The sequence below is a fragment of the Macaca thibetana genome, chromosome 14, assembly GCF_024542745.1.
Source record: "Macaca thibetana thibetana isolate TM-01 chromosome 14, ASM2454274v1, whole genome shotgun sequence".
Classification (NCBI taxonomy): Eukaryota; Metazoa; Chordata; class Mammalia; order Primates; family Cercopithecidae; genus Macaca; species Macaca thibetana.
In genome coordinates this window covers 13,253,129-13,279,577 of record NC_065591.1, presented here as the reverse complement: position 1 = coordinate 13,279,577, position 26,449 = coordinate 13,253,129, and the positions used below count along the sequence as shown (strand labels likewise).

General features: G+C 39.4%; 1 long non-coding RNA gene across 3 annotated transcripts in view; it reads left to right on the top strand.

Moving 5' to 3' along the window:
- Positions 1–17,614, top strand: part of LOC126935543 (uncharacterized) — a 62,378-nt gene extending 44,764 nt beyond the window's left edge. For all 3 annotated transcript variants that reach the window (XR_007719255.1, XR_007719253.1, XR_007719254.1), the window contains exons 7-9: positions 2,365–2,507; positions 6,901–6,995; positions 17,375–17,614. This is a non-coding gene — a long non-coding RNA (uncharacterized LOC126935543). The remainder of the gene's footprint in view (positions 1–2,364; positions 2,508–6,900; positions 6,996–17,374) is intronic.
- The last annotated feature ends 8,835 nt before the right edge of the window (positions 17,615–26,449 follow it).

Here is a 26,449-nt window from a genome sequence, read left to right as displayed (position 1 = left end):
GCAGCTTTGGTCTTCAAAATTCTATAGCATGAGTTCGAGCTTGCCCAGTACCTAAGCAGGTATCATCTCCACTCTACAGAATAAACTGAGGACCGAAGGAGTTAAGTGCAGTGCTGTATCCACCACATCTTGCAGAGGATTCTTAGCGGCAAGGAGCTTCTGACAATGTTGCTGCTTCTAAGCGGGGGTATCTCTGGGGTTAGTAGTGGGGCCGCCACGTGATCAGCCTGCTGACACGTCAAGCACAGCCTCTTCCCCCTGGGCGTGCGCGGCCCAAGGACAGAGGATAAAGCCCACACAGCCAGGAAAGGGCGGCATCGTTGTCAGCCCCTACCCCACCCTCGTCTTGGGAGCCTGCAGGCTCCGCGGAGCCACGGGAGCCCCACCGCGCCTCATGTGTCCGCGCGGGTCTCTAGCACAGCCGCGCTTTTGGGCGTTAGAACCCCGTGAGGGTGGATGAAGGGCGCCACCGAGGAAGCACTCACCGGGCTCCCGGGGTTGCCAGGCCCCCCAGCTGAGGGCACGGCCTGCAGAACCACGCCCCACTGTCCCTGTGCTAAGAGCGTGACGCGAGTGCCCGAAGCCCTGACCTGGCTACCATTCGCGACTCCCTAGTCCTGGGTTCTCCCATCGCCAGGAATGTTTTACTAGCAACCATCGTATAGTTGAGACGATCCACTCTTGTCCTACGCATTTCTGCACGATACAGGCGTCTAGGAGGCTTACCTGGCATTGCCTGAAAGAATCTTCCATCCATTTAAGTAAACCCCAGCGGGGGGATTTGGCCTTGTGAGTTGCCATGAAAAACCAAGGCCTGCAGTTCTCAGCATCTGCCCAATTTGAGCTCTTGTTTGAAACCACTGTTGGTTTTCCCTTCTCTTCCTAATGGCTGAGGTGGCCATAAGATATCCTCTTGAGACTGTCAGTTATTTTAAAAGATCTCTGTTTATCACCTTGAGACGTTCAGCAGGGTCCCTAAAGTGAATTTTGTGTATTCACATAGCCTAGATTTTAAGTCGTTCCATTCCAGACTTACCATTCAAATTTGGAGTTTCAGCTTGCTCTTTAGGACAGTAATAATAAAACTACAATCATGGCTACATTTATTGCACAATGTTATGTACTAGACACTTTTTAAAATTATCTATTAATACTAATTTTATGAATGCCATGAGCTCATATACTAAGACCTCAAATAGCATGAAATGAAATCCAGCCAGTTTAGTTGTTTGCAAACTGCAGGAACACATAGAAACTTCGTTGTACTTATACATTTATTTGACAGTCACTGAGCTCCAAAAAAAAAAAAGTACCATGCATAGTGCTTAGAATCTACAGTTACAGAGATGAATATGACGAAACATACAAAAAATATGACTTATTGGTGGAACTGAAACTGATCAGAAATGGCTGGAGTGTGGTTTGATAAATTAGCCTGGAAAAGAAGCTAGAGGGCACATCGTGAAAGGCTCTTGTATGTTTGCAGACTATTCTAAAGTCAGTAGGGAGCCTCTTAAATGATATGATGATATATGAAGAATTGCTGTGGCTGAGATGTGGGGAATAGGCTGAAGGAGCAATGAAACGAATAATGAATATTAGAGGACAGATGACCGAGTAAGAAGTCTTCATAATAGTCCAAGCAAAAAATGAGCTCCTTGCAAACTCAGCCAGTGATCTTTGTCTACCGTTTCTATCTCTACACCCGCCCTTCAATATAGTAATAGATTTGGATTTGGAGTTTTCCATGTTTTAATGGGTTGGTTGATTTGGTTCAGCTGGGTTGGACTGGCTTTGGGGGAAGACTAAAGGGGAGGAAGTTGGAAGGGAACAGTGAGGTATTCAAGATACTTCAGTTATATTAACGATATATATATATTAACGATATATATATTAACGATACTTCAATTGGATTTCTAGGCACCATTTAAATTCCACTGAGAAATAGAAGTTTAAATTAGGAATGGGACAAAAGCCAAGTGCAGAATATGGAAAGCTCATGGAGAAGGTTAGAGAAGAGGTCCAATGGAGTGAGCATGTGGGAACCCAACAGACTCATTCCTAAGATATAAGACTTATGTCAGTGAAAGCAATCTAAAACAACATGGTTAGAGGTGATATTAGTGAAAATGGCACAATGGGGAACACCAAGCAATTAACAAACCGGAAAAAACTTTCAGAAGCAACATTCTCACAACTCTGAAAACTAACCAAAACTTGCAGCAACCAAGGAATGCTTGATCAAGAAAACACAAGTAAATGTTGGAAACAGATTTTTGTGACATTTTAATTTATCCTAGTCTCATTTCCCACTCCCCAGCTCGTCAGTGCCCTTGAATAAAACAGCCTTCATTCTCTGTATAGGTACCCAGTAACAGAGAGAGCAAAGCAAATCTTATCCTCAAAGAATTGCAGCTGCTTGTTAGATCTGCCTGGTGGTTCCATAGAGAAACTGCTCAGAGAACCTGCCTTTACCTCGCCTAAAACAGAACTATCCCAGAGCTCAGGTAAGCAGTGGCATTTGTCAAAAACATGTAAAGGAAAAAACATAATAGTCATTGATCTCCGAGGCAAGGAATAATGGTTGGGGCAAATAATAGACTAACTTAAAAGTTTGGGAGAAAAGGCCAGGGAATGAGATGCTTTGAGTAACAAACTCCCACATATTTCTGATAATCTAGAGGACCACAGACATGCCCTGGGCTAGATACATGCTCAGAAAAGACCTGAAAACATCCTAAGGTCTCACCTTCAGATAATGTTCAGACTCTGTACAAGTAGGAAGTAAAGGATAAGCAGAGCGGTCTTTAATGCATTTTGAGTTGATTTTTGTATATGGTGTGAGAAAAGGGTCCAATTTCATTATTCTGCATGTGGATACCCAGTTGTCTCAACACCATTTATTGAAGAGGCTGTCCATTCTCCATTGTGTGCTTTTGGCATCTTTGCCAAAAATCGGTTGACCATAAATGTGCAGGTTTATTTCTGAGTTCTTCAGTCTGTTCCATTGGTCACTGTGTCTGTTTTCATGGCAATACCATGTTGTTTTGATTATTATAGCTTTGTAATATATTTCAAGATCATGTAGTGTGATGACTTCAGCTTTGCTTATTTTGCTCAAGATTGCTTTGGCCATTTGGGGTCTTTTGTGATTCCATACAAATTTCAGATTTTTTCTCTATTTCTTTGAGAAATAGATTGAATTTTGATAGAGATTGCATTGAATCCATAGACTGATTTTGGTAGTATGGATATTTCAACAACATTAACTCATCCAATCCATGAAGATGAAATATGTTTTCATTTATTTGTGTTTTCTTCAATTCCTTTTATCAATGGTTTGTAGTTTTCAGTATATAAATCTTTTAACTCCTTGGTTAAATTTGTTTCTACATACTTTTTATACTACTGTAACTGGGTTTGTTTCCTTAATTTATTTTTTGGATAGTTCATTGTTAGTACAAAGAAAACCTTCTGATTCTTGCATGTTGATTTTTTCTTTTCTTCTTTTTTTTTTTTTTTTAAATGGAGACTTGTTCTGTCACCCAGGCTGGAATGCAGTGGCATGATCTTGGCTCACTGCAACCTCTACCTCCCAGTTTCAAGTGATCCTTATACCTCAGCCTCCTGAGTAGCTGGGATTACAGATGTGTGCCACTATGCCCAGCTAATTTTTGTATTTTTAGTAGAGGCAAGGTTTCACCATGTTGGCCAGGCTGGTCTCGAACTCCTGACCTCAAGTGATTCACCTGCCTTGGCCTCCCAAAGTGCTGGGATCATAGACATGAGCCACCACGCCCAGCCACGTGTTGGTTTTTAACCTTGAAATCTTACTGAATTAGTTAATTAGTTTTAATAGTTTTTTTGGTGGAATCTATTGGATTTTCTATATATAGGATCATGTCATCATGTCTATGGGGTTTCCTATATATAGGGTTCATTTCCTATCTGGATGCCAATGTGTTCAGGAGGTGGAACATGGAGTCAAGCAAAATTATTCTGTAGACTTGATATTTAACATTCTTTACCCAGTTGAGTTTTTCTTTGTTGCTATTTCTCCCTTTTAGAATGAAAATGTCTATCCTATGCCTGTCACACCATTGTATTTTGGAAGCACAAAACTTATTCGACTTCACAGGCTCATAGCTGGAGGGAAACTTACCTCAGGATGAATCGTGCCTTGAATCTCATGCCTATATCTGATTTAGATGATACTCTGGACTTTTGACTTTTGAGCTGTTGCTGGAACAAGTTAAGATTTGTGGTCTCTAGGGATAGGATGACTGCATTTTTTATGTGAGGACATATGTTTTGGGGGGCTATGGGATAAATGCTATGGTTTGAAAGTTTGTCCCCTCCCAAATCATGTTGAAATTTACTTGCCATTATATCAATATTAAGAGGCAAGACCTTTAAGAGTGATTCATCCATGATGTCTCTGCTCTCATGAATGGATTAATGCCTTTATCACTGGAGTGGGTTTGTCATTGAGGGAATCGGTTCATTACAAAAGGGAGAGTTTGGTCCTCTTTTGCCTCTCTATCTCTCACCATCTCTTTGCCCTTCCACCATGAGATGACACAACAGTAAGACCCTTGCCAGATTCCAGTTCCTCCATCTTAGACTTCCCAGCTTCCAAAACTTCAAGCCAATAAATTACACAGTCTGTGGTATTCTATTACAGCGCAAAATGGACTAATACAACTTGTTTGAGAGGAGCCTAATATATGATGTATCCTGGAGAATGCTCCATGAGCACTTGGGAAGAATGTGTATTCTGCTGCTACTGGATGAAATGTTCTATATTTGTATATTAGGTCTATTAGGTCTACAGTTTAGTTCAAGTCCAGGATTTCCTTAATGATTTTCTGTCTGGATGATCTGTCCATTGCTGAAAGTGGGATATTGAAGTTGCCTACTATTATTGAAGTGCAGTTTATTGCTCCTTTCATATCTATTAATATTATATATATGCACACATTTATATGGTTCTCCAATGTTGAGTGCATATATATTTACAATTGTTATGTCCTTTTGATGAATTGACCCCTTTATCATTACATAATTACTTTGTCTCTTTTTATGGTTTTTTACTTAAAGTCTATCTTGACACATGTAAGGTAGCTATGCATGCTCTGGTTTCCCTTTGTATGGAATATCTTTTTCCATCCCTTCACTTTTAGTCTAAGAGTGTATTGAAAAGTGAAGTGAGTCTCTTATAGGTTCCATAGAGTTGGGTCTTATTTGTTCATTCATTCAACCATTCTGTCTTTTGATTGGAGAATTTAATCTATTTACATTTAAGGTAATGTTTGACAAATGAAGACTTAGTATTGCCATTTCGGTATTTATTTACTGACTATTTTGTAGTTCCTTTGTTCTTCCAATCTTGCTGGCTTCCTTTGTGATTTGCTGAATTTTTGTAGTGATATGCTTTGATTTTTTTATCTTTTTCATATTTGCTATAGGCTTTCTTTTTTTTGTTTTGTTGTTGTTGTTTTTTTTTTTTTTTGGTCTTTTGGTTTTTTATTATTATACTTTAAGTTCTAGGGCACATGTGCACAACGTGAAAGTTTGTTACATAGGTACACACGTGCCATGTTGGTTTGCTGCAGCCATCAACTCATCATTTACATTAGGTATATCTCTTAATGCTATCCCTCCCACAGCCCCCCACCCCCCAACAGGCCCCAGTGTGTGATGTTCCCCACCCTATGCCCATGTGTTCTCATTGTTCAACTCCCACTGATGAGTGACAACATGAGGTGTTTGGTTTTCTGTCCTTGTGATAGTTTGCTGAGAATGATGGTTTCCAGCTTCATCCATGTCCCAGCAAAGGACATGAACTCATCCTTTTTGATGGCTGCATAGTATTCCATGGTGTATATGTGCCACATTTTCTTAATCCAGTCTATCATTGATGGACATTTGGGTTGGTTCCAAGTCTTTGCTATTGTGAATAGTGCCACAATAAACATACATGTGCATGTGTCTTTATAGTAGCATGATTTATAATCCTTTGGGTGTATACCCAGTAGTGGGATTGCTGGGTCAAATGGTATTTCTAGTTCTAGATCCTTGAGGAATTGCCACACTGTCTTCCACAATGGTTGAACTAATTTACACTCCCACCAACTGTGTAAAAGCATTTCTGTTTCTCCACATCCTCTCCAGCATCTGTTGTTTCCTGACTTTTTAAGGATCACCATTATAACTGTTGTGAGATGGTATCACATTGTGGTTTTGATTTGCATTTCTCTGATGACCAGTGATGATGAGCATTTTTTCATGTCTGTTGGCTGCATAAATGTCTTCTTTTGAGAAGTGTCTGTTCATATCCTTTGCCCACTTTTTGATGGGTTTTCTTTTCCTTGTAAATTTGTTTAAGCTCTTTGTAGAATCTGAATAGCAGCCCTTTGTCAGATGGGTAGATTGCAAAGATTTTCTCCCATTCTGTAGGTTGCTGCTATAGGCTTTCTTTTGTATTTACCATGAGGCTTAAATAAAAAATCTCATAGGTATACCTATTTTAAGATGATGACAACTCAACTTCACTTGTATACAAAACCTCTACACTTTTACACCCCATACCACATTTTACATTTTTCTGTTACAGTTTACATCCCTAGGAAAGATGAAAATAATGGGAGTGGGTCAACTACATCAAAAGGTATCTACCCAGTCTCATTTAAAGCTCATTACAGGAGAATAAAATCTAAGAGGTAGCTTTTGGCTTTTTGCCAGGAAGTTATTGCTGTTTAGCAGAGAATAGTACTGTGGGTTGATGCAAAAAGCTTTTTGCAAGGAATTGCTAAGTAGTGGAAAATCAGAGGCTTCCATTTCAAGTGCCTTATCTCAAAATAATAATTAGTATTACTTGTTCTCTATATTTCTCTACAGAAAAGGAGTCCATTCGTCCTCTATAACTTCTATACTATATCTTTGTTAAAATGCCAAGAAGATTTATCCTAAAAGAAGGCACCAAAGCAATGGGGGTAAGGACTAAGTCCTACTTGGGTTAATAAATGACTAGTGTTGCTTCTTCCTAATAGAAAAAGGAAAAGACATTGACCACATCTTCCCCAAGGGAAGAAGAATCGACAAAAGTGTCCTAAGGTGATGATAACTAGCCTGAAGTGAATTAGACTCAAATGATGGACCCAAAAACCATTCCAGAATAGTTCAACATTACCACAACCCACTCAGGGTTCTAACAAATGCATTCTGAGTTTGCTGATATATGAGAGGTCCATGTTCTGCCTGTGTCTATAAACAGTTTGAATCAAAGCTCATCAATTATAAAGTGGTCAGGTAATGGGCTTAAAACCAGAAAAGGCTGTAGACCCTGGGGCACTGTACTGTCAACATGCTCCCCTTACATTCGGCTCAGGTGGATCATATTCTGCTTCAGTGACCTCCCGCTCAGCTCTCTTCAATCTTAGAATACTGTACCCTTTTGTAGTATCCACCAATATTTGTGGGACCTTGAATCACATTTGCATTTAAGTCAGCAACATTAAAGCTTGCACTAGGAAAATTCCCAACATTTCGAATCTATGGTTATATCCAGCTGGTTGAGACCTGTCCACTACATTATCAGAATACAGGGCATACCTACATGCAGTAAAGCCCCATATATAGGAAGGGCAGGGAACCGGCGGTGTTCCCAGTACAGTGGTGTTTCAGGTCTAGGTTGATTGCTTCGCATCTGCTTATCTGACCTGGAAGATAGTGGTGACAATGTGTTTGAGAAGGTATAGGCCTATTACTGTCTACCTATTGACCTACCAGTGAGATCTACCACCTAAGGGAAGATGAAGGGCTTAGGATCTGCAATGGTTAATTTCAGATATATATATAATATACATATACATTATATACATATTATATTATATACATTATATACATATTGTTTATATACATATTGTTATATACATTACATTATATACATATTATATACATATTGTTTATAATACATTATATACAAATATTTGCATTTTTTTATATAATACAGGCTGAGACAACAATAGCCTAAAGAGTTAAAATACGGCCCCAGTGGGCTGAGGAAATGGGTCCCCACCCCAGGGTGTCAAAGAATAGGGCTGTCTCCCCAGCAGACCCAGAAGACATAACCACAGAGGATTATCCTTAGGCCTTAAAAATCTAACAAAATTTTCTCTATTGGGTTTTGGACTTGCTTAGGTCTGCTGCCCACTTCTTTCTTTCTTATTTTCTCTATTGGAAACGGAAATGTCTAACCTCTGCCAGTCCCACCATTGTATTTTAGAAGTAGATTACTAGTTTTCTGGCTTCACAAGTCCACAGATAGTGAGGAATTTTGCCCCAAGATGAATCATGCTATAATTGATTATTTATAGCATGAATCTAGATGCTATAACTTATTTAGATTATGAGATTTGAGGATTTTTGATTTTATAATATTTAGGACAAGTTTGGACATAGTGTTGATTCTGGAGTGGGTTACAACTTAATCATGCTACAATTGATTATTTATAGCATGAATCTAGATGCTATAACTGATTTAGATGATGAGATTTGAGGATTTTTGATTTTATAATATTTAGGACAAGTTTGGACATAGTGTTGATTCTAGAGTGGGTTACAACTTTTGGAGATGTTGAAATCAGCTGAATCTATTTTGCACATGGGAAGGACATGAATTGAGGGGAACTAGAGGCAGACTGTTAAGGGTTGAATTGTGTCACCAAAACATATGTGTTGCAGTCCTAACCAATGGCACCTCAGAATGTGACATTTTGGGGGAATGGGATTATTCCAGGTATAATCAGCTAAATTAAGATGAGGTAGGTAGGTCATTAATCCAGTATGATTAGTATTCTTATAAGAAGAGAGAAATTTGGACATAGGTACATAAGAAGGATGACACTGTGTATTAGTCCATTTTTACACTGTTATAAAGAACTGACTGAGACTGAGTAATTTTTTGCATGGCTTGGGAGTTTTGCATGGCTCGGGAAGCCTCAGAAAACTTGTAATCATGATGGAAGGCAAAGGAGAAGCAAGTACCTTCTTCACAAGGAGGCAGGAGAGAGAGCAAAAGGGGAAGAGCTACAGACTTTTAAACCATCATATCTCATGAGAACTCACTCACTATCATGAAACAGCATGGGGGAGCCACTCCCATGATCCAGTCACCTCCCACCAGATCCCTCCCTCAACACATGGGGATTATAATTCGAGATGAGATTTGGGTGGGGACACAGAGCCAAACCATGTTATTCTATCCCTGGCCCCTCCCAAATTTCATCTCCTTCTCACATTTCAAAACACAATCATGCCCTCCCAGCAGTCCCTCAAAGTCTTAACTCATTCCAGTATTAACTCAAAAGTCTAAGTTTAAAGTCTCATCTGAGACAAGGAAATTTCCTTCCACTGAGCCCGTAAAATCAAAAACAAGTTAGTTACTTCCAAGGTACAATGGGGGTACAGGCATCAGGTAAATGTTTCCATTCCAAATGGGAAAAATTGGCCAAAACAAAGGGGCCACAGGTCCCATGCAAGTCTGAAACCCAGCAGGGCAGTTATTAAATCCTAAAGCTTCAAAGTGATCTCCTTTGGCTCCATATCTCACATCCGGAGCACACAGATGCAAGAGGTGGGCTCCCAAGGCCTTGGGCAGCTGTACCCCTGTGGCTCTGCAGGGTAAAGCCCCTGCAACTGCTTTCATAGACTGATATTGAGTGCCTGCAGCTTTTCCAGGTTCATTGTGGAGGCTGTCAGTGGATTTACCATTCTTGGGTCTGGAGAATGGTGGCCCTCTTCTCACAGGTCTAATGGGCAGTGCCCCAGTGGGGACACTGTGGGGGCCTCAACCCCACATTTCCCCTCTGCAGTGCCCTAGTAGATGTTCTCCATAAGGGCTCCACCCCTGTCACAGGCTTCTTCCTGGACATCCAGGCATTTTCATACATCCTCTGAAATCTAGGTGGAACCCACCAAGCCTCAACTCCTGACCTCCATGCACTCAGAGGCCCAACACCACATGAAAGCCACCAAGGCTTGGGGCTTGCTCCCTCTGAACCAACAGCCCAAGCTGTACCTTGGCCCATTTAGCCAGAGCTGGAGCTGGTGCAGCTGGGAAGCAGGGCCCCAAGTCCCAAGATTGCACAGAGCAGCAGCAGGGGCCCTGGGCCTGGCCCACAAAACCATTTTTTTCCTCCTAGGACTCCTCCCTGTGATGGGAGGGGCTGCAGTGAAGATGTTTGACATGCCCTGGAGACATTTTCCCCTTTGTCTTGGCTATTAATATTTGGTTCCTTGTTACTTATGCAAATTTCTGCAGCGGGCTTGAATTTATCCCCAGAAAATGAGTTTTTCTTTTCTACCACATATCAGGCTGCAAATTTTCCAAATTTCTATGCTTTGTTTCCCTTTTAAAAACAACTTCCAGTTTCAGGTAATCTCTTTGTTCACACATATGTGAATACACTTCTAGAAAAAAACAGGTCACCTCTTAAACACTTTGCTGCTTAGAAATTTCTTCCACCAGATACTCTAAATCATCTCTCTCAAGTTCAAAGTTCCACAAATCTCTAGGGCAGGAGCAAAATGCCACCAGTCTCTTTGCTAAAGCATAGCAAGACTGACCTTTGCTCCAGTTCACAAAAAGTTCCTCATCTCCATCTGAGACCACCTCAGCCTGGTCTTCATTGTCCATATCACTATCAGCATTTTAGTCAAAAGCGTTCAACAAGTCTCTAGGAAGTTCCAAACTTTCCCACATCTTTCTGTCTTCTTTTGAGCCCTCCAAACTGTTCCAACTTCTGCCTATTACCCAGTTCCAAAGTTGCTTCCACATTTTCAGGTTATCTTTATACCAGTACCCCACTCCTGGTACCAATTTCCTGTGTTAGTCCATTTTCACATTGCTAGACTGAGACTGGGTAATTTATCAAGTAAAAGGGTTAATTGGCTCACAGTTTCACATGGCTGGGGAAGCCTCAGGAAACATACAGTCATGGTGGAAGGCAATAGAGAAACAAGTTTCTTCACAAGAAGGCAGGAGAGAGAGAGTAAAGGGGGAACTTCCACAGACTTTTCAACCATCAGATCTCATGAGAACTCACTCACTATCATGAGAACAGCATGGGGAAAACTGCCCCCATGATCTAATCACCTCCCATCAGATTCCCCCCTCAACAGTTGGGAATTACAGTTTGAAATGAGATTTGAGTGGGGACACAGAGATGAACCATATCACCATCTGAACATAGAAGCAGAGATAGGAGTTATGCTATTACAAGTCAAGGAACACCTGGGGCTACCAGAACCTGGATGAGACAAGGGAGGATTCTCTCCTATATGCCTCAGAAAGAGCATGATCCTGCCAATACATTTATTTTGAACTTTTGGCATCCAAACCCATAAGTCAATAAACTTCTGTTGTGTTAAGCCACCCAGTTTGTGGTACTTTATTATATTGCCCTAGGAAATGAATACAGGAGGACAATATGTAAGTACTCAATAAATTTAAAACATACTTAGTTGTTATGAAAATACCCAAAAAAATCATAATTGTGTGAGACTGCTAGGATGAATATTACTCCCAATTTTCTAAATGTTGACCTTATATCATTTTAAATGGTTAATTAATATGAATAATTTTATTCAGATAGTTGGTATGGTGCTTTTACAATATTTACTACTCTGCACCATCTTAGAGATGACCATTGTAATCATAATCATCCAGTGGGTTGCAAGAGCATTTCATCATGAAAAACACACTGAAGAACGTGAGTAACTTTGTTTCTGGCAGTCAAATCAAGATAAAGTCAGTTTATTATAAGGACCCTCTCTGAGAGTTCAAAGTTTAGACTTGGCAAACAAGAGTGTTGCTTCAAAAGTAAGGTCAAGAGTATCTGAAAACATGCTGAAATGTCTTCTGCTTGATATTGTGTGGAACCGAAGTCAAACAAGCTGCCCTGGCACAACTATGTAGAAGTCTTTTAGACTTAACATCTCCCAGGAGATTAATAGAGGGAATATATAGACTAAAAAGGTTTCGGAGATCATACTTGTGATATGGGGATACTGACTGCTATAAACCCAAAAATTCAAATTTAGTTCTGAAATGTTGTTTCCAACATTTGGAATATCAAATGCCTTCAGAAAATAAACACTTTAGAGGACACTGAAAAGAGTACTTCTAGAATAGAATAGTAAGAACCTCCAAAAACCCATTCCTCAATAAAAGCAATGAGAATACTGAAAAAGGTGTCAACATCAACTTTTTCAGAACTTCAGAAATTAGTCAAAGACCTGCGACAATTAAATAAGCATTTATTCAAGTTAAATGGCCAAATCATGGTAAGAACAGTGAGCTCTATGGTATTGCAGCATGCCCTATTCCCATCCGTCTTACCACATCTCCTCAGTAGCCTTTAAAAGTAACAACCTTGCAACCATAGTACCTGTGGGAGAAAAAAAAAAAAAAAAAAACAGCCTAACAACCACAGGAAAGGACAAAATTGGATTTAAGTGCCCCAAAAAAGTCTCATTCTCAGAGAATTGTGGCTAATTTGTCTGGCAGTTCCCCAGACATCCCCACTGGCAAGACTCTTTTTAATTTGATTTCATTCAGAACTCAGTCCCTGTAAACAGCTTTTCTTTCTGGGATATTTGTCAGAACAATCAGAGCATTTAACATCACAGCTGCCCGAGGCAGAGATAACAGTTGTGCCAAACAAAAATTCACATTTAAAAGAAAAAATCTGAGCAGTCAGATGTCCATAGAATATTTTGAAATTATGACATATCTGGAAACGTAAAAGGTCACATGCCTATGCAGGGATGTGTACATGCCAAGAAAAGACCTGAAAAATGTCCTAACCTCCCACCTCTGGCTGACCTGAAGAAAATCCAATTCAACCATTCAAGTTAAATGGCCGAATCACGGTAGGAACAGTGAACTTTGTGGTATTGTAACTTGTCCTATTCCCACCCCTCACAAACCATCTCCTGCTTTTTACAATAAAAGCAAGAAGCGATAGCTAAGGCAGAGTTGCAAACTCTCCCAGAGCTTTAAAACCTTACCCCAACACAAACACATGCAAACACGCACACACACAATCTCTCAGCAAAGTCTAGGAAACTTACTGGTTTGAGAGAATTAAGGAAATCTATGTCCAATCACTAGCTGACCACCAAGTTAACAAAGCAGAGTAACAAAGACAATGATAAAACCAACCCCTAGAGGGCTATGATTTACAATGTTGCCACACTATGTTATTTCAAATGTTCAATTTTTAACAAGTAAAAATATAAAATATGCAAGGAAACAGAGAAATATGGCTTAAATACAGGAGAAAAAACAGTCAATAAAAATTTTCTCCAAAAAAGTCTAAATGTTGAGATTTCTAGAAAAAAACAGTATTTTAAGTCAGCAAGTATAAATAAGCACAAAGAACTTTTCAAAACCATGCCTAAAAAAACCAAAAGTATAAACACAATGTCTCACCAAAAAGAGAATATTAATAATGACATAAAATAGAAACTATTTTTCAAAAAGAACCAAATAGAAATCGTAGAGCAGAAAATTATAATAACTAAAATAAAAATTTTACTCAAGGATCTCAACAGAAAATTTGAGTTGGCAGAAGAAATTATCCACAAACTTGACAGTAGGTCAATTAAAATTACCTAATCTATGAAACAGAATGAAGAAAAATGAACAGAGCTTCAGACACCTTTGAAACACCAGCAAGCATACCAAAATGTGCATAATGGTGATGACATAAGGAAAGAAGAGAGAAAGAAAGAAAAAATTGGCACAGTGAGTTTGTGAAGAAATATTGGAAAATGTATAGCTATAAAGACTATATTTTGAATAAGTATCTCAAATCAAAAACCCAACTTTCCTCCTTAAAAAATCAGGAAGAGAAAACTAAACCTAAAGTGAAAATAATAAAGACTAGAGCAGAAATAAATGAAATAGAAGATAGGAAAACAATAGAGAAAAGCAATAAAACCAAAAGTTCCTTCTTTAAAAAGAATCTCAAAATAACAAACCATTAACCACACTGACCAAGAAAAAAGAAAGAAGACTTAATTTACTATAAGTATAAAGAAAGAACATTACTAACAATGTTATAGAAGTAAAAATATTGAACAATCATATGCCAACAAATTAGATAACCTACATGAAATGGACAAATTTCTAGAAATACACAAATGACTGAAACTGACTCAAGAAGAAATAGAAACCTAAATATACGTATCACAAGTTAAAGAATCAAATTAATAATCAAAAACTTTCCATAAGAATAGCCCAGTCTCAGATAGCTACATTATGAACTCTACCAAAGGTTTAAAGCATTAATACTAGTTATTCACAAACTTTTTTCAAAAAAAAAAAAAAGAGGAGGAATAAATACTTCCTAACTCATTTTATAAGGCTAGCACTAGTTTGGTACTAAAATAAAACAAAGACATTATAATAAAAGGAAACTATAGACTAATACCCGTTATAAATATAGATGCATAAATCCTCAAAAACTATTAACAAATGGAATCTAGCAACATACAAAAAGTATTATATATCATGACCAGTTAGGATTTATCCTAAGAGTACAGAGCTAGTTCAATATATGAAAACTAATCAATGTATTACACCTTACTAATAAAATAAAAGCCAGAAACCACATGATCACCTCAAAAGACATAGAAGAAGCATTTAAGAAAATTGAACACCCTTTTATGATTGAAAAATTTGAAAAACTAGGAATAGAATGGAATTTTCTCAACCTAAATATGGGAATTTATTAAAAATTTATCATTAACATAATACTTGATAAAGAGACACTGAATCATTTTCTTCTAAGATAAGAAACAAGATATCTTGTCACTTACATTCACCATTGTATTGTAGGTTCTACCCAGGAAAATCAGGCAATAAAAAATAAACAAAATAATTTAGCTTGATCCAGGAAAAATTAAAACTAACACTTTTTACAGATGACATTATCTGATCTTGTATAAAATGCTAAAAAATCCATAAAAATCTGAACTAATAAATAAGTTTAACAAAATGGCAGAATATATGGCCAATATACAAAAACCAGTTGTATTTTTGTATACAAAAACACAGTTACAGTAACATCAAAAGGAATAAATATACATATACTTCACATTTAGGAATAAATTTTTAAAAAGAAGTGCGAGACTTGTCTACCACAAACTCCAAAACATTATTGAAAGAAATTTAAGAAGATACAAACAAATGAAAAGGCATCCCATGTTCATAGATAAAAGATAATATTCCAAGACAATATTAGGATGGTAATACTCCCCAACTTAATATACAATTTAACACAACCCCTGTTAAATTACAGCTGGCATTTTTCAGAAATTGACAAGCTTATCCTGACATTCATATGAACATGGAAAAGACCCGAAATAGTCAAACCAATATTAAAAAAGAAAAACAAACTAGGAGGTGTTAGGTTTTGAAGGGAAGGGAAGGGTTAAAGAAAGACACACACACAAACACACACACACACATAAACAGGGTGGCTCAACAGCAAATGCAGGCTTTACGTCCAGCATGAAACCTACAGAAGTGGGGAACCAGTGTAATGCCAGAGCCCACTGCTGCTTACAGGCTGGGGGTACAAAAATCTTCAACAAAAAACTATCAAACCAAATCCAGCAACATATAAATATGATTATACAACAGGGCCAAGTGAGATTTATTATAGTAATTCAAAGTTAGTTTAACATACCAAAATCAATCAATGCAATATATTTCATTAAAATAATAAAGGGCAAAAACACACTCACTAAACAAAGTGATGAAAGGAAATAGATTGTAATGGCTGATGATTTTAATCTCCTTATTTACCTATTTTCCCTAAATCCTTTCAAAATAGATAATTAATTCCAAAAACAAAAATCTGTAGTTTGGTGTCAACCTAAAACTGCCAGGAGCCAAAGGAACAGCATGTTTGTGGAATTCCTGTAGGATAATATGTGGAGGAGAGTGGCAGGAAATGAGGCTGTAGAAGGACATTGAGACCAGATCTTAATGGGGCTTAACTATACCTTATTAAAGAATTTTGAATTTAGTCTATAGATACCAGGATGCTCTTGCAGGGTTTTTAACAACAATGTTTCTGGATCAAACTTTTCATTTATATAATTATTTTCATTAGAATATTTCCTGCAGCAAATTACAGCCCTTCCCCCCACCCCCAACTCAAACTGCTAAATCAATCAGGAATCATCTCATGATCATAAAATGGCTTAGGCAGCATAATTTCCAGTTCACATCCAGCAGGAGAAACTGGCCTTTCTCAGAAGCTACAAGGAGACCTCTCTTTACTTCACTTGGCTTAATTGCCTCAGGTCTGCTCATCTCTGAATTGAGTAATAGCAAAGGGAATGGGATTACCATGAAGGATTCAGACAAATCATATGTAGTAGGATAATTTTGAGGGAGTCAACCAGAGTGTCCTCAGTCATTCTGGGAGGAAAATAGAGATAGAGATAGGAAAAAGAAGAACAAAGCTAGAGATGAATATAATTAGCTGGTTGCCCCAACAGGCAAGCCAAACAATGAGTACCTAAACCTAAACAATGAAGAATAAAGAGAAGATGATAAATTTGAAAGATATTTAGGAAGCTTATTAATGTTTTGTATGTTGGTTTCACACTCAACGTTCAATCTTAGATTAAATAAAATTAGTTTAATAAACTGCTTATCCCTTATTTCTATTTCCCATACTGCTCAATAACTATTGAACATAGCTTTAAATGCTAACCTGTATTTTACTTGATTAGGAAACTGTTTCTTAAATCATGTATTTTCAGTTTTGTGTGTATGTGCTTATGCAATATCATATTCTGCTGTGAACTTAAAAACAAAATAGAAAAACAGAGGTTTACTCAAGAAAAGAATGACACTGTTCCCATTAGAATGCCTTCTACAGTGGCTCCCAAAAATCCTGTAGTACGAGCCAGATGGCTCTCCACTCCAATGGTTGTCAGATATTTCTCTTCTGGTCTAGAACAGGAAGTAGAGTACCCAAGAGGTATCGGGACTCACCGGAGTCCAGTTAAAATCATTTTAAGAAGAAGAATAATTTAGTTTAATATGGTTGTTGTAGTTCATTGAAACCTCTGATATCTGATGAGTTATAGATCTGATATGCCTTTGGCTAGGCCCCCCAGAACACAGTAGGTACTGTCTTCTCAGTACACTTTTAACTAACCACTTTCCAGGTTTACATATTTGTTCGCTTGTTGTTGTTTTGTCTTACTTTAACTCAATGTCTCAGGATAAGGCTCTTATTTTAGACTATAATAATGATCCGTTTGCTATCTCATTTCATCTCAGGCACTTCGCCCTCAGAAATCTCACTGTCGGAATCCTTGGAAATCACACCACACACAACTTCTATTTCTTCATAATTTGCAAAGAACCAGTGTGACTCCAGTCAAGAACAAAAGATTAACTGTGCATTAGCAAAGAACTCTAATTTTTTCAAGAGGCCACATGGAAAACGCATTCTAATGAAGTCCTTTCCATTGCTCTTTTTTCTCAGTTCTTCAATAAAGCATGCGATTTGATCACAAATTGACTCTTCCCTTTTTAAAAGCCAGTATGGGTTAACACGGATCAATACAGCCCCTGCAACCCCTGTGGTTGAGGGGATGTAGGAAAATAGTGTTGAATGCCCACTTTATCTGAGGTTGGAGGAGATTGGCTTGAATTAAAGAACTCCTTCATCCAAGAGGAGAAAATACTGTGATTTTGGAAGTTGGCATAATGTTCATGTGATAATGTCAAGACTCTTGCTCTCTCTGCGCTTTTGTTTTTTCATCTGTAAAACGGAAATAATAGTCTCTAACCCACAGAGTAGATGGGAGGATTAAATGACAATATATCACTAAAAGAGCTTACAACAGCTCTTAACTCATAGTTGTCCCTCAGTAAGTTTTTATTATTTATTATTTTTCAGCTCTTATCATTATATCAGTAGCATAATGATATATGAAGCCAGATTGAATTTTTTCCTGTTTTCCAAGAATTGGTGACTAGAACCTCCCTCTGAAAGCAGGAGAAGTACTCGGTATTTTAAGGCCACAAAACCACTTAAAATCTTGATGAAAATGTTATGTATTGAGTTGTGTCCCCCTCAAAAAAATATATTGAGGTCCTCATCCCCAGTACTCAGAATATGACCTAATTTAGAAGTAGGGTCTTTAAATAACCAATCAAATTAAAATGAAATCATTAGGAGAAAGCCTAATCCAATATCACTGGTTTCCTTATAAAAAGGGAAAATTGGGCTGGGCGCAGTGGCTCACGCCTGTAATCCCAGCACTTTGGGAGGCCGAGGCAGGTGGATTGCTTGAGGTCAGGAGTTCAAGACTAGCCTGACCACCATGGTGAAACCCCGTCTCTACTAAAAATACAAAACTTAGCCAGGCATAGTGGTGCACACCTGTAATCTCACCTACTCAGGAGGCTGAGGCAGGAGAATCGCTGGAACCCAGGAGGCGGTGTGGTAAGACTAGATCACGCCATTGCACTCCAGCCTGGGTGAGAGAGAGCGACTCTCATCTCAAAACAAAGAAAAAGGGGAAATTAGAGACAGACACAGATATGCACAGAGGGAAAACGATGTGAAGACGCACAAGGAGAAAACCATGTAAAGATGAAGGATTGGGTGATGCATTGACAAGCCAACAAGTGCCAAAGATTTCTAGCAAACCAGGAGGAGGTCGGGAAGGATCCTTCTGCTACAGGTTTCTGAGGGAGCATGACCCTGCCAGCATCTTGATTTTGAACTTCTAACCTCCAGAACAGTGAGATAATAAATTTCTGTCCTTCTAAGCCACTCATTTGTGACACCTTGTTACATTAGCTCTGGGAAACTAATGCAGGTGCCTTTTCACTATAAGGAGCACTAGATTTCCCCCACCCCATGGAATATGTTAGGTGTTTATGAAAGGAGGTTATCCACTCACCTCAGCATTCCGCAGCAGGAGTGTGGCGTTCGAACGGCTCTCCTCTCTGAAGCTGGGGGAGAGAAGCAGCAGCTGTAAAGTTTGTGGCTATTTACAGGAAGTATCCCAGTCCCCAGTGATAGTCTTTGGGACCCAGGTGGGACTCGCTGACCTGATCTATAACAACCAGAGCCAAAGCCAGCAATGTTAAAAAGAAGGCACCGTATAGGAGCCTGCAGAGAGGGACGATGGACCACTCCTAAAAGTCGGAGTTTGCAAAAGCTGAGAAACTGAGAAAAGCCAGTTTCTCCTGATGCATGTGAACTGGAAATTATGCTGCCCAAGCCATTTTATGATCATGAGATAATTCCTGATTGACTTAGCAGTTTGAGATTGGTGTAAGGGGGAACAGCTGTAATTTGCTGCAGGCAATATCCTCCTTTCTCCTGTATTAGATGAATAAGTCTGTTCTTTCTCTTATTCTGTTCTTTATTATTTATAATAGTAATTCCCACTAATGCCTCTGCTCTTTCTTTTTTATATATTTTTTGTACATATGACTTCTGATCTTTTTCTCTTACATACAAAGTATTCTTATAAAAATATTATAAAAAAGAAAGATGCCTATCACCACTGCCTGCAGACCCCAACCCTGGAACACTAGAGGGAGATGAGACTGGAAGCCTCAGGTTTCCTGAGAATTGCTGTAGCATGGGGAGCAAGGCATAGGAAAGCACTTTAGCAAAATGCTGCCAGTGGAGGGTCAGTACAAAGGTGTAACCAAATTACCAAAGAAGCTACTAATGCCTAGGAGAGAGCTTCTCAGAATTGAGTGGCTCTTAACTGGCCAGTAAAAGCTTCCACATACTTGCCTAGGTTAGGAATATAATCCACAGAAAGAGAACTATATTCTGACATGCAAGCTCATTTAATTTCATTTAATTTTTAAAAAATAAACGTTGTTTTTATATGTATAAAATTTGTCATTTTATAGGTGTATTTTAAATGTGCATATTTTAATTTATCATAATTGTATAATTTATATGCATATTTTAAATATGCGTATTTTGTAACAATAATTTTTAAAGTCTCTGCTGTGAACATTACATATTGAATGTATATATTTGGGTTGCCTGTTGTTTTTCAGTCTTACTCGGATGTTATCTCCAGGAGTCCACCATACAATTTCTCCAGAGCCTCTGTTACAACTACCTTCTTCCAATCCATCCTTGATACACTTTCAAAGATAACAGCACCCAAGATCATGTTAAGTACTAGAGACTGAACATATATCTCAACAGATAGTGGGATCTGTCATAGTTCAAACTTTGTATGGGATACTTTTCTATTTCCCCATTCCATGAAATAACAAAAGAAATTAACACGGTATTTGCCCCGGTTAATTATGAGACTATTTCTCATTTTGTCTACTTCAGCACTCTGTAATTGGCCTCAGCCTGTTCTGCCTACACAGATTAACATTATATCCTCCTTTCTCCTGTATTAGATGAATAAGTTTGTTCTTTCTCTTATTCTGTTCTTTATTATTTATAATAGTAATTCCCACTAATACCTCTGCTCTTCTTTTTTATATATTTTTTGTATATATGACTTCTGATCTTTTTCTCTTACAAAGTATTATTATAAAAATGTACAGGCATCAAATTATTATGTATTCAGTATATTCAGGTCTGAAATTTTATATAATAAAATGGATATTTTATAATAAATTTACTTGCCTTTTATATTACAGTTAAGCATTATATTGATCTCTTAAATTATGTAGATCTTACTATTTGTGGTTTGTATCTCAGGAGATGAAAAATATTAACTCTACACTTATTTTACTGAGAAATTTTTAAACCACCTAGATTTTGACTAAAAGTCTTAGTACAGACTTCTAATTACATCCAATGTGAAATAACTGATATCAGATTTACTGAAACCAGCTACAAAAACTGGAGAAAATGCATAAAACATCAATTTTTAGGCACTGTACAAAAACCAACAGAAGGTTTCCATTCTTTGGAAATGAGGAAGCATAGAAGGTGAGGCCCCACATTCACCCAGACTTCCCTTTGGAAACATCTTCCAGGCCATGCAGTAGGAAAGCAGAACCCAAATAGTTACAGTGGTCTTGCTGGATGGAAGCAGAGATTAAGTTTGAAACTGCTAAAGTAGCTGGAATTTGATGAGCATACCTACAGAGATAGGGAAGCTATGGAACAGATACCTCAGAAGTCTACAAAGAAATTTTCCTTAGGTCCTTAGCTGAATCCTGGCCATATCCTTTAATACAACTTCAGAAGGCCTAACAGAAAGTAAATTCGTGGCCGGGCGTGGTGGCTCACGCCTGTAATCACAGCACTTTGGGAGGGAGGCCGAAGAGGGCAGATCACTTGAGGTCAAGGGATTGAGACCAGCCTGGCCAACATGGAAACCCCGTCTCTACTAAAAACACAAAATTGACTCGGCATGGTGGTGGGCGCCTGTAGTCCCAGCTACTCACGTGGCTGAGGCAGGACAATCTCTTGAAACAGGAGGTGGAGGTTGCAGTGAGCCGAGATCCTGCCACTGCAGCACAGCCTGGGCAACAGAGTGAGACCCTGTCTTGAAAAAAAAAAAAAAAAAAAAAAGGAAGTAAATTCCAGGGAGACTGAGAGCTGAGCATAGATTCTTGTTCCTACACAATGTGGTGAGTGGTGAAGTGCAGGCGCGGCCGAAAGAGAGAAACCTTCTCGATCGTCCCTGACATTCAAAGGATACTCCAGAGATGCTACAGCTTCTAATGACAAACGATGAACTAGGGGTACACGCTATACCTTGGAATAAGAAAAAAGGAGAAAAAGACCTACCCTAACAAAGCCTAAAATCAGGATGCAAGATGATCTGCAGAAATTGGATGGCTCGTGTGCCTCCTCCAAGGAGAGGAAAGAGAATAGTACACAGATCCTCCCATTTTGAACAGATCATCTAGGAAAGAACACTTGGAGGCACCAGAGAACAGACGAGAAACACCAGCAGTAAGAAAGGACGTGGTGTGAGGAAGCTTGCCCAGCCAGGAACCGACCGAGACCCAAGAGAGGCTCCCGGACCTAGGGAAACAGGAAGAGAGAAATCCCTAGAACTCCAAAATGGGCTTTTATGATCTTGGCTATGGGAGAAAGCCTGTAGTGGATTCACTACAGCATCAGGCCTGGCATATGGAGCTTCCTAAAGATTGCACAGAGATGTTGCCCCAGAAAGGGAACCCACACAGACTCCCACAAGCTTCAGCACCCAGAGCAGCCTCAGCTGGGAGCCATTTTGAGAGCCTGGATACCGGGGATCTACAGACCCAGCTGCTGCCACTGAGCAGCTCCAAGGAGGGCGAGGGAAGAACAGGTGCTCCTACTCACCAATGGGAGGGTACCTGCCACCCTGCTATGGGCTGCAGTTGAAACTGAGACATAAATGAGCCACGTTCCCCACAGCTTCTTGCTCACACTGCTTGCCTGGGAGATGCTCCACCCTCTCTGGTCTTAACCCCAAGGCACCATCTTAAGAGTTGAATGCTGGACTGTGCCCCGCCCTTGGGCTGAGGTTAAACTAACACAATTACAGCTGCTGCCTAGCCAAGGAGTGATGGAGAAACCAGGCTCTCTCATGCAAATGGAGGACAATACCCACTGATCTGCAACAGGCTGCTGTGAGACTGAGAGGTGAGGGGATGACACTCCCCACAGCTTCTTACACATGCTTCTTGCCTAGGAGGCACCCCACCCTCCCTGGCCACAGACCCAAGGTGCCATTTTGAGAGTTTAATGCTGGGCTATGCCCCATGGTCAGGCCAAATTCAAGTTGACATGGCTGCAGCTACTCCCTGGTCAAGGAGGGATAGGGCAGCCAGGCTTTCCGATGCATACCTAGGATAATATTCAATGCCCGGCCACAGGCTGCTGCGAGACCAACACTCAAGTGAACCACACTTCTCACAGAGTCTGGCCCATACTGTTTGCCTGAGAAGGGCCTGACCCTCTCTGGTCACAAGCCCACAGCTGGCACCATTTTGAGAGTTTAACACTAAGCTGTGCCCCACCCTTGGGTCAAGGTCAAGGTGACACAACAGCAGTCGCCAGCCAACTGAGAGAGAGACAAGGAAGACTAAGGTCTCCAAAGAACACTTAGGACAGTACCCACTGCCCTGCTACAGGCAGCTGTGGGACTAGGGAATAAACCACCCAATCCACTGCAGCTTCCAGCAACACCAACACAGATGGCACGGGTCCCTGTGGTTTCCTCCACCACTGCTACTGCCATTACCCACAGCACACCAGCTTCCCAGGGGCCTGAGACTCCACCCACACACCAGGCCCACTGCTCCCACTGCCCACTTTTAAGCAGCTTGGAGGCCCAAGAATGAGCCCAGTAGGACCACTAACACAAGGGCCAGTATAAGCTACTCTGGAGCCTTAAAACAGGCTCACTCACCCCACTGCTGCCACTACTAGGGCCCAAAGACTGGCTCCGTTGGTGTATTAGTTTGTTCTCACACTGCTATAGAGAAATACCTGATGGCCAGGCACAGTGGCTCATGCCTATAATCCCAGCACTTTGCGAGGCTGAAGCGGACAGATCACTTGAGGCCAGGGGTTCAAGACCAGCCTGGACAACATGGTGAAACCTCATCTCTACTAAAATACAAAAATTAGATGGGCGTGATGGTGCACACCTGTAATTCCAGCTACGTGGGAGGCTGAGGCACAATAATCGCTTGAACCTGGAAGACAGAGGCTGCAGTGAGCTGAGATCACACAACTGCACTCCCACCTGGGTGACAGAGTGAGCCCCTATCTCAAAAAAAAGAAAAGAAAAAGAAAAAAAGAAAGACCTGAGACTGGGTAATTTATAAAGAAAATAGGTTTAATTGCCTGGTGGTTCCACAGACTATACAGGAAGCATGGCAGCATATGCTTCTGTGGAGGCCTCAGGGAGCTTTTCCTCATGGCAGAAGGCAACGTGGGAGCAGGCATCTTATATGGTAGGAGCAGGACTGAGACAGAGGGGGGTGGTGCCCCACACTTTTAAACAACCAGATATCACAAAACTCACTCACTATTGTGACACAGTACCAAGGAGAAAATCTGCTCCCATGATTCAATTGCCTCTCACCAGGCCCCACCTCCAACACTGGGGATTACAATTCAACATGAGATTTGGGCAGGGACACAGACCAAAACCATATCAGTTGGCATCTAAGTCCCCAGCTAAAAGTCACCACAACCTTAACTAATAACTGTACCATAAGTCGCCAAGGCAATCACAGAGACCACTGACTATGTATACTGCAAAAGAAGTCATACAAAGATCACATTACTGCCAGCACATAAAATCAAAGTCGAAGTATCTTAATCAACAACATGTACACATCCTCAGAAGAAAAAAAAATCCCCTACCAAAGCAATTTCAAAAAACTGAAACAAGCAACTGCTACACTAGATGCAAAGATATCAATGGAAAAACACAGGAAGCATGAAAAAGCAGGGAAATTGGGCACCATCAAAGGACCATAATTGTCCAGCAACAGATTCCAATAAAAATGAATTCCTTGAAATGCCAGATAAATAATTTAAAATATTGATTTTTAAAGAAGCTTAATGAGATGCAAAGGATATCTGAAAATTAGGCCAGACATAGTGTCTCGTGCCTGTAATCCCACTGTAATCCCAGCACTTTGGAAGGCCACAGCAGGCAGATCACTTGAGGCCAGGAGTTCAAGATTAGCCTGGGCACCATGCTGAAACCTTGTCTCTACTAAAAGTAAAAGAAAATTGTAAACTAATACAAGAAAATCAGTAAACCAATTCAGAAAATGAAAGAAAATAAAATCTCAGTACCTGAAGACATGTCTTTTGAAACAATTCAGCCAGACAAAACTAAGGAAAAAAGAATTATGAAGGATAAAAAAGCCTTCAAGATATCTGAGATGATATAAAACAACCAAACTTAAAAATGATCAGTACACCCAAGGGGGAAGAGAGATCCAAAAGTTTAGAAATGGCCAGGTGTAATGGCTCACATCTGTAATTCCAGCAATTTGGGAGGCCAAAGTGGGAGGACTGCTTGAGATCAAGAGCTTGAGACAAGCCTAGGCAAGAAAACAAGACTCTGCCTTTACAAAAAAATTTTTTTAATTAGCAAGGCATGGTGGCTCATGTCTGTCATCCAGGCTACTCGGGGAGCTAAGGTGGGAGGATTGCTTGATCCCAGGAGTTTGAGGTTGCAATGGGCCATGATTGTGCCACTGCTGTCCAACCTGGGTGACAGAGTGAGCTCTTGTCTCAAAAACAAAACAAAAGCTTAGAAAACATATTTGAGGAAATAATCAATAAAAATGTCCCAAGAATAGCAAGAGAGTTAGACATACAGATACAGGAAGTCCAGTGGTACCCAGGCAAAAACATTGCAAAAGGATATCACCATGGCAATATTATATTCAGAATATCTAAAGTCAATGAGAAAGAAATAATTTGGACAGTAACAATACAAAAGTTTCTAGTCACCTATAAAGAAAACTCCATTAGACTAACAGTAGACTTTTCAGCAGAAATCTTACAGGCCAGAAGAGAATGGAATAGTATTTTCAAAGTGCTTAAAGAAAAGAACTGTCAGCCAAGAATTTTGTGTCCTGCCAAAATAGGCTTCGTAAATAAAGTCCTCTCCAGGCAAGCAAACACTGAGGGAATTTGTCACCCCTACAAATGGTCACCCTACAGGAAATGCTCAAAGGGGTCTTAAATATGGAAATGAAAGGTCAATATTCATCATCATTAAAACACATGGAAATATAAAACTTACAGTTTGTATGAAACAATCACACAAAAGAGGAAAAGAATGGAATCAAATGGCAACATGACAAAATTTTACTAAACCACAAAGACAAAAAGACAGAAACAAAGAATCTATAAAACAACTTGAAATCAATCAACAATATGATAGGAATAAAGCTTCATATATCAATATTAACCTCGAAAGTAAATGGACTAAATGCTCCACTGAAAAGATGCAGATTGGCAGAATGGGTTTTAAAAATAATCCAAGTACATGCTGCCTACAAGAAACTCACCTTACCCATAAAAACACATAAAGGTTGAAAATAAAGAGGTGGAAAAGATATTTCAAGCAAACAGAAATAAAAGCCAGCAGGAGTACTTATACTTATGTCAGATAAAATAGACTTTAAGTCAAAAACAGTAAGAAAGAACAAAGAAGGGCATTATATAATGATAAAGTGATCAATTCAGCAAGAAGATGTAACAATCCTAAATATATATGCACCCAACATTGGAGCATCCAAATTTACAAAATGAATATTACCACAGAAAACCAAATACCACATGTTCTTACTTATAAGTGGGAGCCAAATGATGAAAACTCATCAACACAAATGGAACAATAGACACTGAGATCTATTTGAGCA